The sequence below is a fragment of the Hylaeus anthracinus genome, unplaced genomic scaffold (genome assembly GCF_026225885.1).
Source record: "Hylaeus anthracinus isolate JK02 unplaced genomic scaffold, UHH_iyHylAnth1.0_haploid 4, whole genome shotgun sequence".
Classification (NCBI taxonomy): Eukaryota; Metazoa; Arthropoda; class Insecta; order Hymenoptera; family Colletidae; genus Hylaeus; species Hylaeus anthracinus.
Window position 1 is genome coordinate 5,880,504 of NW_026535289.1, and position 13,887 is coordinate 5,894,390.

Sequence of the window (13,887 nt, forward strand, 5' to 3'; positions counted from 1 at the left end):
TGCGGGCGTCTTAATAACGACAGGTTTAGAATTCAAATTGGTCGCCGCACTATATTGGTACGTCGGAGTGCAGACGTACTCTTGAGAAACCTTCTTGTCCAGAATCATAGAAGGAATTCGAATTAACACGTTCGAAGTAACGCCCAGAAATGGGTGACAGGATTTTTCGTTAAAGAACTACAAAAATTAATTCCAAAGATGAGGTAATAATGAAGGTAAACCTTGATAGGTTTCGTGAATTTGGCGACGTTAAAAAATTCTACGCAATAACAAATGTTAAATTATCTGATCTTCAATAGTCTCCAGACATAATTTTAACTTTGTAATAATTTTCACGAGTTTTAACTTGGCAGCCAACGTGTTAAAATCGAATTCGTAGAAGTGGAGAATTAATCGTGTCGAGCGCAATTTTCCAGTTGTACGTCATGAAGCATTGTCGAGATCACCTCTTGCCTTCTCGTTAGATGTGCAATAAAGTAGACTATCTAAAGACACGCATCGGAACACGATCTTTATCGTATCGAGGTGGAAGAAGCGCGATCGAGAACGTTACGAGCGACGAAGGAACTTCGACGAGCTGTTCCCCGCGATTTTAGCGAATTAAGTTTCCATTGGTCGCATCGGAGGGGAAGAGATGAGGATGGGTGGAGGAGGGAAAGAGAAAAAGCGCATCAATGGTGAAAAGAGTGTCGAGCGTGAATGAAAGCCGGCCCAATTCGAGAGGGACTCGAGAAGAATTTTTCCCGGCGCCCGACTTCTTCCCAACGCGTTGCTCTTAATTTCTTCCGGTCTTTTCTCTCCCTCCCCTCCCCCTCGTCGCTTTTGGCGATATCAAAAACTCGACGAACGAGCAGTGTCGCTCGTTGATTAATCTAACGAGCACAACTCCCTCCTCCTTTCGATTGTGTCACTTCGAGGAATTAAAAGATTTTAACGCGTCATTACGCCGCCTGACAAGATCTTCGTTAGCGTCTGTCACTGACTGATAATAAACGTAATCGTATTTATGCGCGTCGAGGCGAGGGAAGGCGACGAGCTCTGCGCGCGAGGATACAATTTTCCGCTCGATTCATTCGTCGCGAGGCTTCTTTGACACCTCGAGAGAACGAATGTTTTCATTCCTTTCTGTAATTATTTTAAGGGGTAGGTGAGAAGAATCGAACTGAATTATGAAGAAGAGCTTAGGATTCATGGTCCTATTCAGGAAAGAAGCGCCGACTCGATGGATCGTTATAAGGTAGTCGATGAGTGGCACGGGTATTGTTTGGTAACTTTCGCGTGGATGTCCAGAGTCAAAGTCAGAATCGGAGTCAGAGTCAGAGATTGTTTGGTAACTGTCGCGTGGATGTTCCCACTATTCCCTCTAGCTTCTAGCTTGAAGTGCACAATTGATTTGTACTGTAAGCTTTATTCTATCTATAAATGAAAATAATTCAACATCTTCCAATTTATGACAGCTATACTTGAATAGATGACGACTGTAAATCAAGTTTTTTCATCGATATTTTTGTTTGTGATATTTCGTGAACGACGTTCTGCGCAGCTCTTTTATTTCGACAGAAATGACCATGTTCCACCTCTTCCACCAAAGTGAAGGAGTACTCGGAAAGCATTTTGTTAATTTCGTCACGAAAGGAAAACTTATCCTCATTTAAAATTCAGATGATGTGACGTGCTTGTATTTGCATTAAAATACATGAACTCCAAAGGTCTCGGCGAGCATTTGTTGAACGTTTTCGGAATATGTACCAACAAATTACTTTCCGGATCGATAGAAGGGAACAATCGCGTGTTTATCAATTTTCACTCCTGGATCGAGGACACTGTGTATTCGCTTACTTCCATTTATACATTGAGAAAATAATTTATTTATATCCTCGAGAATATATTCGCGAAACTCTCAATTTGAATAATTCCCCCCTTAATTTCATTCTTATTCAATTTCCATAGGTTGGGGGATTCATCGAAATAGTAACGCTTCAAAAAATCGTCTTTCACTGGTAACATTCTAGTAACGATAATCCGATAATAATATTCGAGTACTGAAACATTCGAAGTCATGGATTTTAATGGTCCTAGCCCTGTAGAGTCCAGAGCAGATGTTCCACGGGGATGATGACGCGGCAACGATGCAAAGCGGCAAGAAAAATGGCGTAACCGGTTTTATCTACCGAATCGATGCCCTTCCCGATCGCGTTTCCACCCGGAATTCGCATTTTTTCTCCGCGACCGATCAACACACCGGCCGCGCGATTGCGACCGACCGTGAGGGATTAATTGGCCACCGTGCGCACACCAGACGTCGGTTTCTGGGCGACACAGCTAGAACAACTAACGAACAAACGAACCACGACGAGGGGGAGAGGGTACAGAGTGCGACGTAGGTGCACACGTAACGAGAAAAACGAAACGGGACGGAGTCGATGGTTGGTAATCGATGGGCAACCCTAGCATCGAGTGGCCCGGATGACGGAGCGGGGGGGTTGCCCACCCGCAAAAGGATGGGGGCCAAAACGTACACAAATTATTCTACCTCGTCCGCCAGTGATTCGCGCGGTCCGCTGATTAAACATTTCGCTACGGTTGATTTACGCCTCGTTAATGGATATTCATATATTCGGATTCCGAGTTGTTGGCTGTCCTGAACTCGCCAGCACGCGTTCCACGCTTCGCTCGTTCCTTGACACGCGACTAACGCGAGACGCGCGAATGAATCGCTTCCCATTACGCGACTCTCCGTTCATTAGGGGAAAGATAAACAATTTTTCAGTGGTCACTGGCTGGGCGGAGATTAGAACTTGAGTTACTGTGTTGGAGTCATGGAACGATCGTGCAAAGTAGAAATGTTTCTATCCATTTGGAATGCTTTCAATCTCGTTATAGGTCTCCTAGGTATTTCGGAAATAATAAGTGGAAGCAATTCTGGGCTAAATTGCCTAATTCATAGTGGATTGAAGAAACCAATTGACAAACCAAGAGGAAACAAAGGAAACATAATTTGTCTCGATATTAAAACCTCGAAGAGTTCTACCAATCTACCATCCCCCTTATTTTTCTATCTTAACACATAAACCAACGATCAACATTCAGTGTCTGTCACATCCAAACCATCCAAGGACATTATTTGGCTCTCTTCGAAGTACACCTCCTTCTCAGAATACATTGCTACGGATGAGAATCCACCCCTACCTTCCTACCCTTTTGTTTCGTCTCTGCCTCCCGCGCACTTATCTTCCCCCTTCAAGGTTATCGGTCGCGACTTCTCCGAACGGCGAAGTAGTCGCAATTTCCAGACAGCGATAACAGTAAACGAGAGACCACCCTTTCCTTGGTCGTTTCAATCGGGAGCGGAGGGGGTCGAAAGTTTCTTACGCGAAGGATTAAGATCGGATATCTTCCGAGTCGAACTCCCCCCTGTAAGCTCGTGGGACAACGCTTAATCCCGCAATCACGGGCGAGTTTCTGTTCCGATACATTGGAGGCCGTTGGTTAATCGTTCGGAGAAAAAGGACGAGGGTGTTCCGAGACCAGACCACGAACGAAACGATTTATCGTACGATGAATCGGTCAACTGTGATCGATGCGGGTGTCCGAACGACAATTTCTTCTTGTCTTCGATCGTGGTCTTTTTATGTCGAAGGGATAATTGCATGTCGTTGTGTGTCAAATTCAGCGTAATCGATTTACAAAAAGTATCGCACCATGCATAAATAGCTAAACAAAAGGTGGGTCAGGTTTTAAATCATTTAACCGCAGAGTTAAAAAACGGTGGAAGTTGAACGTCATTCGTGCTACAAAAGAATTTACAAAAAATATCCTAGGAGTCTCCCTGTATATGATAATGGGATGAAGGTAGCCTAATTATTGTGAAGATTCCTTGTATCCATGGTTCTTTTAAAGGAATTCTAATTGAAGGAAATTCTAACTCGCCTTGGACGTTCTAAAAAGCTGAATTTTATCATTTCTCACTCAAACTGTTTTTTATCGTACGCCAGGTGACAACGAAATGGGATAGAATTGGGTTGAGACGATTATTTCGAGGATCCATGCACGGCGTGTTATCAGATTCCGATTAATACGCAATCCACCGCGAGCGCTACAACCGTCTCGAATACATTAATCCGCGATAAGTGGTTATTGTTCCGAAATTGACCCAGTTTAATTGTTCCCCGATTATTCGTATCGTGTCCCCTCTGCGGAAACAGATTTTCCATTCGGAGTATTGTTTGGAGAGAAGAGGAAAGAGAGAGAGAGAGAGCGAGAGAGACAGACGGGGGGATGATGATCGTTATTTTTATTCGCGCGCGAACCTGTCGAGAAATTATGCTCTTACACAAATCGTTACGCGCGATAAAGCGTGTGCATCGGGCAAAGTCAATTTACCGCGCCCGCGCATTTCACCTCGTGCAGAGATACTGGATTTCGAGGAGGAAAAAAAAGAATAGGAAAAACGGCTGCGAACTACTGTATAGGAGGCCATGGACGTAACGATTTTTTGCGAGATAATCTGTCCAACCATCGTCGATACGACTGGTTCAACGATACTTGTAATTTGCTAACTCCCATTTGCGACTCGATGAACGACTGTAACGGCATTTTATAAACTTTTTCCAATATGACTCTTTCACATCTGAAAATCGGTTTATCCGAGTCCCAACGAATTGTTGAATAAACAGAAAGCTGTGATGAATGGCACAAAAGAGTATATACGACTTAATTCTTGGATGGAAAATGTATTTTTTAAATCGAGTGGGAAACTTTATCTATGTTTTAAAAGCGGATTGCCCGTTAGTTTCTGGAATAGCATACGGACTTCGCTGGCTGAAGTCAAACTAACGAATGAATCAGGAATCAGAATCGGATATGAACAATTATAAATCAAACAAGAATTTCCAGCTACATATTTGAAGCGATCAATTTTCCTGGTAGTAGAGGATTCGTTCATCGATTTCAACATTACCACCCTGTCCATTTCGGAGTAGCTCTTTATACTAATACTACCAAAAGAAAAAAAATAAACTAGACCACTTTGTAAGCGACGTTTCAAAATTCATGAACTGCTTCCCAATTATTGGTTTTAAATTTCAAGTTAAATTAGCATTCACTGGTAACAAGAACCATCTAGCATAAAACGATAAAAACAAATTATTCCCAACCTCAAAAACTCTTTAAATTTATCTAAAATATACAGTTTTATTTTGCGATTCAAATCTACGACTAACGAATAACAAGAGCTAACGAGAGAGGTACTCTCTGCTCCAATTCCACGCTCGAAATTTCATCTAGACGAGAGTTGTGCTCGACTATCTTTGGCGAAAACGTCCCGTCGAGGATCGATCTCGAAGACGCACGATGGTCCGTGCAGCTGCCGAAGAAAAATGTTACTGGATCTCGTTTCCCGTGGATCGACAGCTGCGTGAATGCCGCTGCCGCGCGTCTGGCGCAAACAATTACGACAGCCTCCTCGTGACGCGTTATTGCTCCTGAGCGTATTCCTGACAGCGTGGCCGTGGAAAACGGAACGCGAAAAGAACACGAGGAGAGGCTCGACCGCGACAATGAACGGCTAATTTAATCGTAGCTGGAGCAGGTTTCACGAAGACGAGTCACGGCTGGACGGCAAAGAGGCACGCACCAGGCCACACGCACGTACGTGCCACGTGGGAAATCATGCGTTACAGCCAAGGATTATCCGACACCGATCTACCTAGGCCAGGATACACCTTTGGCGTGTCCCCTGGATCGGTAGTCTCCATTCTTTTCGCGACGTTGGTGGTCAGAGATAACGTCATGACTCGTGACGTGGCGATGAGAGAAAAGCGAAATCGTTATCTGGATACAAACGTGGAGGAACGGAAGATATACGATGAACTCGTATCAAGAATCCCTCTCTTCAAGGGAATAATCGGGCTTAACGTGCGATTGCTCGAAAGTCACATATGAATGGAATCTTGGTTTGCTTCCCTTTCTATTCTCACAGTATATTCCTTGCTTGGCGTTTATTGCATTCTACTTTCTATTTCTATATTAATTAGACACTTTGGTTCGAGTATACATTTTCAAAATGAATCTACAGATACGTATCCCTTGTGCAGAGGTTTCAACATTCGAAAATTAATGAATGGAAGACCATGTGGTCAAGCTCGAGGTTAAATCTCAAAAATAGAATGAAAATTCGGAACAATGTTATGTGTAGACTAACATGCCTAGACAGCCGTTAAACTAAGCTAAAATAATTTTGTATCGTAGCTCCTTATCTTTGTAATTCCTAGATAAACATTACGTTGATAAACGCTCCAATTTTAATCGAACAACCAACGACCTTAAAGCGATTCATCAACGATCCTACGTTCGGAAATTCGTTATCCGAACGGAAATTTCGCCGATCTCTGTCTCGGGACAGGCACACCCACTGTTTGCGTCGCCGGCGGGACAAAATCCGCGGCGTACCGTTGTTTACTGTCGCTATCACGTCGTGTGAACAGTTATGCAACGATCTCTCGAGGATGTTCCACGGCTGTCGTCGATGGAAGGTCGAACGGTCTCTTTCTCTCTTGAGCACGATAGATCGTGTCCTCGAGAGGAACGCAACCGCGAGATCGACGTCTCTGTGTAACCTTTGCATCGCGTGATTCAGCGAGTAAACTTTCCACTGTTACCCAGCTCCCGCGGGTCTATTGCACTTTCTATGTTATATATCCAAAAAAGATTCCCCCTTTCCTATTGTTTTTCCTTTTTTTTCTTTTATTTTTCATTTTAACTGGTTAAACGGACACTGTCGTCGATGTCCTCGCGGAGTGGCTCGTCAGAGGGGAAATTGTGAACGAGGGTAGGTCTCGCGGTTGTAAGAAGACTAGTACGCGAGATGAGCTTTACCTCGATATCTCGACTCGATATACTCGCGACGCGACGCCGACGACGCGCGAACAGCAACTGGCCGCCTTTCGAATTCGCGGCTGGTTTGCACCTCGCGTCGGTTATCGCGCGACACGAGTATCCCCACTACTCTCTTCCCCGCCGTCGATCAAAGATCCCAAATCCCCTCTCCGCGTTTCTCTCCGCCACTTGGTCTGTTGCTGCGACGGCAAACTGCATCCCCACCGTACAAGTGCAAGCTCCCTCCCTCGCGTGCTTTTCAGTCGGTTTTCCGCCGTCTTGGAACGCGTGTCTTGCTCCCAGAGGTCGGAGGACGGTGGTGTCCGTAGAAATTGCATTAAAAATTGCACTGTGCCATGCATATGTAATGCACCGAGAATTGTGACGACGTTAAATGGTTTTATCGCGGTAAATTATGTTTTCTGTAATGTATACGTGGATCATCGATGTCCGATGCAATGCAGACGGTTGTTCTTGCTCGTGTGATTAATGTCTTTCAGGTGATGCAATTTCTATGGGGACTACTGTGTACCATCTTATTTTACTTTCCGTTGTTGTCTCGGAAGAAAGAATTATTTGTTCCTCCGAGCCATACTGTTTTTCTGACAGATTTGTTTTTTTTTTTTTTTAAATCTGTACCCAGAGGTGTATTTAAGCCACCGATTATTAGAACGCGAATTTTCTGTGTCGAACGAATTTCAATTTGCTAAAGTCGATTATAAAAAATAACCGATGGTATCGAGGAAAAAGTGCCTGCATTTCATTTCGTTAGCTTATAATTACCAGCGAACAGAGAAATATAAATTGCCATGCTAATTTGTCGATTTATTATCCGAGCAATGCAAATTATATTCGTGCACGCATGTGACAAGCTGAACACGCGAATCGATTCTAACAAAACGAACAATCACACATACCAACTATGATTCATGGAATTGCACAAATTATCCTTCGTTATTCGACGTTTTCGATGAATATTTTACCTATACCTGAATTGTTCCTAAACTTTTCCCCATCCCTAAGCACAGAGGGCAAAGTTTCAGTGGGGCAACAAATTTATTTTTGTAACGACGCCCCGTTATCGGTTCTCGTATCTCCGTTCCATTTTTCCCGTCCACCGAATCGATTTGCCCTTGCACTTTTAACTTGCCCCCGCGACACGACGCTACGGATTTCGCCTCTCTAGTCCTAGATTGGCTGCAGTCTGTCGCGCGGGATATTTGCATGTAAACGCAGGTACGTAGGTCACGTATCGAGCTATGCCAACAATGTTTCGCGCCAGGCGTAAACTTTTGCGGCTGTGATCGCGAACACGGCTCGTCGGTGAAACGATACGGTTGGGGATACGTTTCGTTCGCCACAAAAGCTGCGCGATCCGAGTTGATCGAATTAGAATGGCACGTTTAATCGGCTGACGCGTATGCCAGCGCGAAACAATCGTGGGAAAAAGTCGAGCCTTCCTTGGATCCAAGTCTGGCATTTTAATTATTATTGCACGCTGGCATCTGCGAGCATTCTTTTCATTGCGTTAGGGTAATAGACGTTTGTAAAAGTAATCATTTGGATATAGTATAAGAACTTATCAACAAAATAAGAATTTTATTTCCTACAACAAAGAAATTGAAGTACCATTGACAATGAACTGATTTGTTCCAATTACTCGTTAAATAAAAATTTGTTTGGTGTTATTTTCGTACTATCGTGCTAATGTTCGTCGAAACATTTTTCATTCGTGGTATCGCAAAATATTTTCATATTACCAAGAGGCCGTAAAGCCGTGTCGCTGTAAACGTAGCTTCTTACTGCGACTTCACGAGTCATTCAATTTAATGAAAACAGTTTGTCGCGATAGCTGTTTGTATTTTTGCCGAACGTGAGATTAGAAATAGAACAAATTCATAGTGCTATACGACTTCAACGGTATCGTTGATATAGATATCGTGTGTACTCGTAAAATAAAATATTGAAAAGTGTGTACCTCGCCCAAGCGAGGGATTGGGAGTAAAGATATCGAACACCGAGGATTTTTGCGAAATTCAACACATGGCACGATGATATCATTGCTTTTTATATCATGCTCTATTTCCGCGATGCTTTCTCCGGTGTCGCGAAAGGGAGTCTTATCGGTCACGCTGATAAGGCGCTGACAGATAACTCTGCTGAATATCGGATCTTCCGCGGCAACGATTGCTATTTCAAGCGATTATTTCGCTGGCTTCGAGTTACGTTTCATACTTCAGTACTCGACGAAACGTAGCGTGGAATTTCATATAAATTAAATTAAAGTTTAAATTGCTTTATGTTTATATTATTCGTCGATCTGTTTTTAACGTACTAATCCACCATTAGTAATTTCGCGTGGCAATTTAAGAACACATACTTTCATCCAGGAATGTTATGGTCAGTGAATGAAACATTCGTGTTCGGTACTTTTCTTCAACGAGAGATGCTCTGTCTAGGATTTAAAAATTTTAAAACAGCATTAGCATGTCTGGAAGTTGAAAGATAAATTGGTTTTATTAAAGGTAAATTGAAGTTGCTCTCGCTACAGTTTCCACGGTGCAGGATTTTCCATTCCAGCGACAGTGTCAGAAACTGACGCAAAAACGTGATCCCGACGTGTTTAATAGTCACTCGAGGCTAATCAGGTTATCGCTTTTTCTCGCATTAACAACGACAAAGGCGCCATTAAATTTCTTAGTCCGCGATTCCCTTTCTTTGATCCCTTTAATACGCCCAACCTTCGATCTCGAAGAGTGTCTCTATTGAAAAAATTAATGAATCAACAGAAGGGCTTGCAACGTGTAAAAATGTAACGCAGCACTCGACAAGAAGTATTTAGTGACAATGATACCCTCAAGATATGTGAGTAAAGGCTGATGGGTATTATTTACAAGTAAAAGGTACAGATCTTGTTGGATTCTAGTATAAATACTAAAAGTTTTAAAATTGCAATTTGAAACAAATGTTTTATAGGGTACACTGGAGTCTAATATTTCAATTTGTTTGCATGCATTTAATGGTTTTACTGTTTCAATTGAAAGAATTCGCAGAAGAACTTCAATTTGAGAAAGAAAAAACATTGCTATTCCCTTGACTGTGATGGTGCTATAGTGCTCCTGTTTTCCTCGACAAATTAATGTTTCGTTCCTTCCTAATTGCACGGTTCGCGAATTTTTTCGATGAATGTGGAGAAAGTTCGATAAATAATAGAGAGGGAAGGCACGTGAATTCCGCGAATTTTTCAGGATTCTTTCAGCGCGCGAACATCGCGCGTGATTACGCGAACGAGCATCGAAATAATCCGCTTTTCCATAATGACGATCACGATTTTTACCGTTTTTCAGTCGCCTAATCCTCGATTTCCAGCTGAGTCTGGCCGACAGTCATTAATAGCTGGCGAAAAAAAACCCGCGCAAACGAGAACGATCGAAATTGAACCCGACGCTGAATGAAATTTGTATGTAACCGATTTTTTTTTACTATTATTACACTTTCGGTACGTTCTACGTTTGGATAAAGAGAATTGTCCTTTTCTAACCGATATGGGAATTTTAGAAGCATTGTTTAGGAATTTATTTTAACTTCACACTACACATTTTTTACGAAAAAAATCGATTTTGCTTTAATAAAATTTAACCTTTTTTTTGGATCTGTTGGTGTTAATTTCATAATTTTCCGATAGTTAAAAATGGAAAAGAAAATTGTTGGTAAAAAATTGTGTGAAAATTGATATAAAAAGTCATGTGATTCTTGTGGATTTTATTTATTATTTTTAGATTGAAATCACTAACAATACCAATTAGATTATTACGCACATATTGTACGGATAAATAATTGGTATTTCTCCTATTGGTGTGTAAGGAGCCTAAAATATAAACCGCCTTTTTTTGTTGTTTTTTTTTGCGTTTCCTAAAGAATCGTATTTTTTGATCTTTCGGTACCAATTACTCTGGCTACAGTTGACCTATCGAGTTCGGATTTTTTTTTGTTTGACGCAGAATCGAATTATGTACAAAACAGTGAAGGCGGTTTGTCAAAATTCTATTTAGTTAACAAAATAAAAAAAATTTTGTTGAAAGTCGTCCTGACTTTTTTTGAAAATGTTCTTGGAGAAAAAAAAACTCATCGCTGTTTTATAGTTTAGACTTTGTAGAGCAATCTAAAAAAAGGTTGGGTACGATCGGATAAGGCATATCTGTGAAAAGTGTACCGAAAGACGTCAAATTTTACTTAGTAATAAACAGCTGGTAGTGCCCTCCCTTAAGTAACGCGTGTATTTAACGCATTGGAGAATTTCGGTTTAATGAATGCTTGTGTTTTTATAGCGCAAAATGTTCTTTTTTATTTCGATGGTATTGGCGATGGTATTGGACGTGTAATGGATATATTTTACTTTGGATCGAGGTAATATAGAAAGGCATATTTTTTCTGCAAAAATTAGATGCCCTCTTATTATATGAAATAGTACATTCATGAATGTCTCCAATTTTTCGAACTTCTTGAAACTAAAATAGCAAAAAGTCCTCGCGTGTAAGAAGTGCGTAGAATCACTGGCATTAAATACTCTCTAAAACAATAATTTATTATTTCGCTCGACGATGAGGATATACAATCATTTTTGATAAGGGTAACACGGTTTCTTTTCCTCTCTTTCGGTATTTTCCCCGTTAATTAACCAGTGATTAATTATGGGCGAGGGTTTCCGATAAAAAGCTTCTCCCCCCGCGCGAAATTGCGGTGCGCTGGTCAGTCGAAACCGCAGGATTGTTTACCGCGGAGTTCTCCGTCTGTTTTTGAGCATTTTCAATCCGCGTAAGGATTTTTTTTCCTCCGGTCGGTGGGTTGCGTGATTTATCGCTCGGCGTACGCCACGGTTGCGTCTTTATCTTCAACGAGGATGCTTGTTTTGAGCGGACTATGGCGATTAATTTCTCTTAAACTTCGTATGCGACCGACGTTTCTGTTCCTGACGTTGACTGAGAATCGTACGAAAATTTGTGGAAACACTGGGGACATACAGATACGGTTTATATCTGGCAAGAGACTGTAACTAAATATAATAGTACACAGGGAGGTTTTGATCATTTTCTTCTTGGTAAATTTCAACGTGTGAGGTTTCTACGAGACCGAGCTGCAATTTTCTTAAATAATTTACTTAAAAGAAACAACTCAAATGACTTGTTTACAACAATAAAATTGTGATACTGAAATTCAAGTACAATGATCCGAGCAAAATTCCGTGCAACATTTCACCATATAAATCCACAATGACTTCGACTTTGAACCAATTCCGAACAACCATAAACGCGAATAATCGGATCAAAATCAAGTGTTCGCTCAAGGCTCTCGCATATTCGCGTAAATCTTTCGAGTAGATAGGCATGATTCACAGTGGCAGAAGTGGCTTTCAATGCCAAGTTGATTCCGACCCGAGTATAACCATCGAACACATTTTTAAACGATTAACTGTCGACTAACTCTAAATTACGATCGCGTTGGTTTCACAACCTAGACCTTCGCATTTTCACACCAGCGAAACTCCCGCGCGCATTTCGAGAATTCAGTCAGATACGCACTTCAATCCTAATCGATTTCCAATTCTAAGCCACTCGATCTCCTCCACGTCGTCTCGAACCCTTGACATTCATCCTCGACGCAGGGAAAGGTTCTTCCGTTCGCACGTACGATATACTTCGTATTTTCCAAACGATGGATATTTCGTTTCAATTATAGCGTGATTCGAGATCATTATGCGGACCGATTCGTGCCTCTCTTGAAGCTAAGAATCAAGATTAGAATTTAATTTAGAATGCTAACGAAAGTTCTCTAGATTAAAGTTAAAAAATAGTATATCTTTTCATTCGCCATATTTTCGAGTGAAATAGTAAACAAAGAAGCAATGGATCATAATAATCGACGCGCTAAAAAATCCTCGCTATAACAAAGATTGGATTAACCTCTACACTCGCATTTTAATTTGTTCAAACGTTTTGTTCCAGAGTTGAAATTGTAATTTTTTCATTCAACACGCAACAGATGAATAATTGTCAACCCTTCGCTCGGTATTTTTATTTATTCGAAATTGTCGTTTAGATAAAAATTTCGCCCGTCCCTATCACGGTACCGTTGCAAACGTTTGTCATTCACACTCCACGCACGAAAAGTTGGCGTACCTGCACGGTATCGCATGTGCTTCCCATGCATCGTGAAATTTCGTTTTAATTATAACGTGTTTCGAACCCCAGTTACTAAATAACTTTTGAAATTGCGAGCGTTGCACGACCGCGGGCAAGTTTAAGTTTCATTCTGTCTTTCATTCGCGGCGTGGCCACGTTCAAACGCGATTAATATTACTTTTTTTTTATTTTTAAATCCAGCTTGTTCCGTTGCGAATATAATGAAATTGCGAAAGCGTACAGAGAAAGAAGAAGTTGTTATTTAGATTTATTTGGGGAGTGTTAAATTACTGCACTGAAAAATCTCACTGGAAAAGATTGCGAGTGGTGTAGGAATTTCGAAGATTTATCATGTCGGTTAATTGTATTTATTTATTCTTTTTTTCACGAAATTATTGCACTTCTCTCGGATGATTTATATATTGAGTGTTTAATGCTTTATTTATCCTTTTGGAGTGAAACTTTATTAGGAAATTTTTAAAGATATAGATCGAGTAGTTCATCAACCTCGAAGAATATTAAGAAAAACAAACTCTTAAAGCCCCTTTGAATCAAGTGCATGGACTTTCCATGTTTACAGAATAAAGAGCACGCAAAATATAAATTGTCTGAGACCGGCGCGCATCAGAAACGATCCTGTGAGCACGAAGGGGTTAAATCATCGTGGCTGACGTCAGTCACGTGAAAAATCTCGCTCCCTTCCACTTCTGGCGCAACAATTCATACGCTTTTCCGGGCCCCAGATATTCCGGGGTAGTTCACTCCCGTCGGTTTGATGTGTCGGTTAAATAAGCTCTCCAGCCCGTGGAGAAAAAGTCGCGGTATCGCGTCT

General features: G+C 41.4%; 2 protein-coding genes across 6 annotated transcripts in view; one reads left to right on the forward strand and one right to left on the reverse strand.

The window, feature by feature from the left end:
* Positions 1 to 13,887, forward strand: part of LOC128895046 (E3 ubiquitin-protein ligase MYCBP2) — a 278,943-nt gene that overhangs the window by 31,550 nt on the left and 233,506 nt on the right. The window lies entirely within an intron of this gene.
* Positions 1 to 13,887, reverse strand: part of LOC128895059 (uncharacterized) — a 56,846-nt gene that overhangs the window by 19,419 nt on the left and 23,540 nt on the right. Inside the window, exon 1 of one of the 3 annotated variants that reach the window (XM_054157289.1) lies at positions 6,877 to 8,292. The exons of the other annotated variants lie outside the window; for them this stretch is intronic. The gene's annotated coding sequence lies outside the window, so the exon portion shown is untranslated. Of the gene's footprint in view, positions 1 to 6,876; positions 8,293 to 13,887 lie in introns of those variants that run through there. 3 annotated transcript variants of the gene reach the window in all.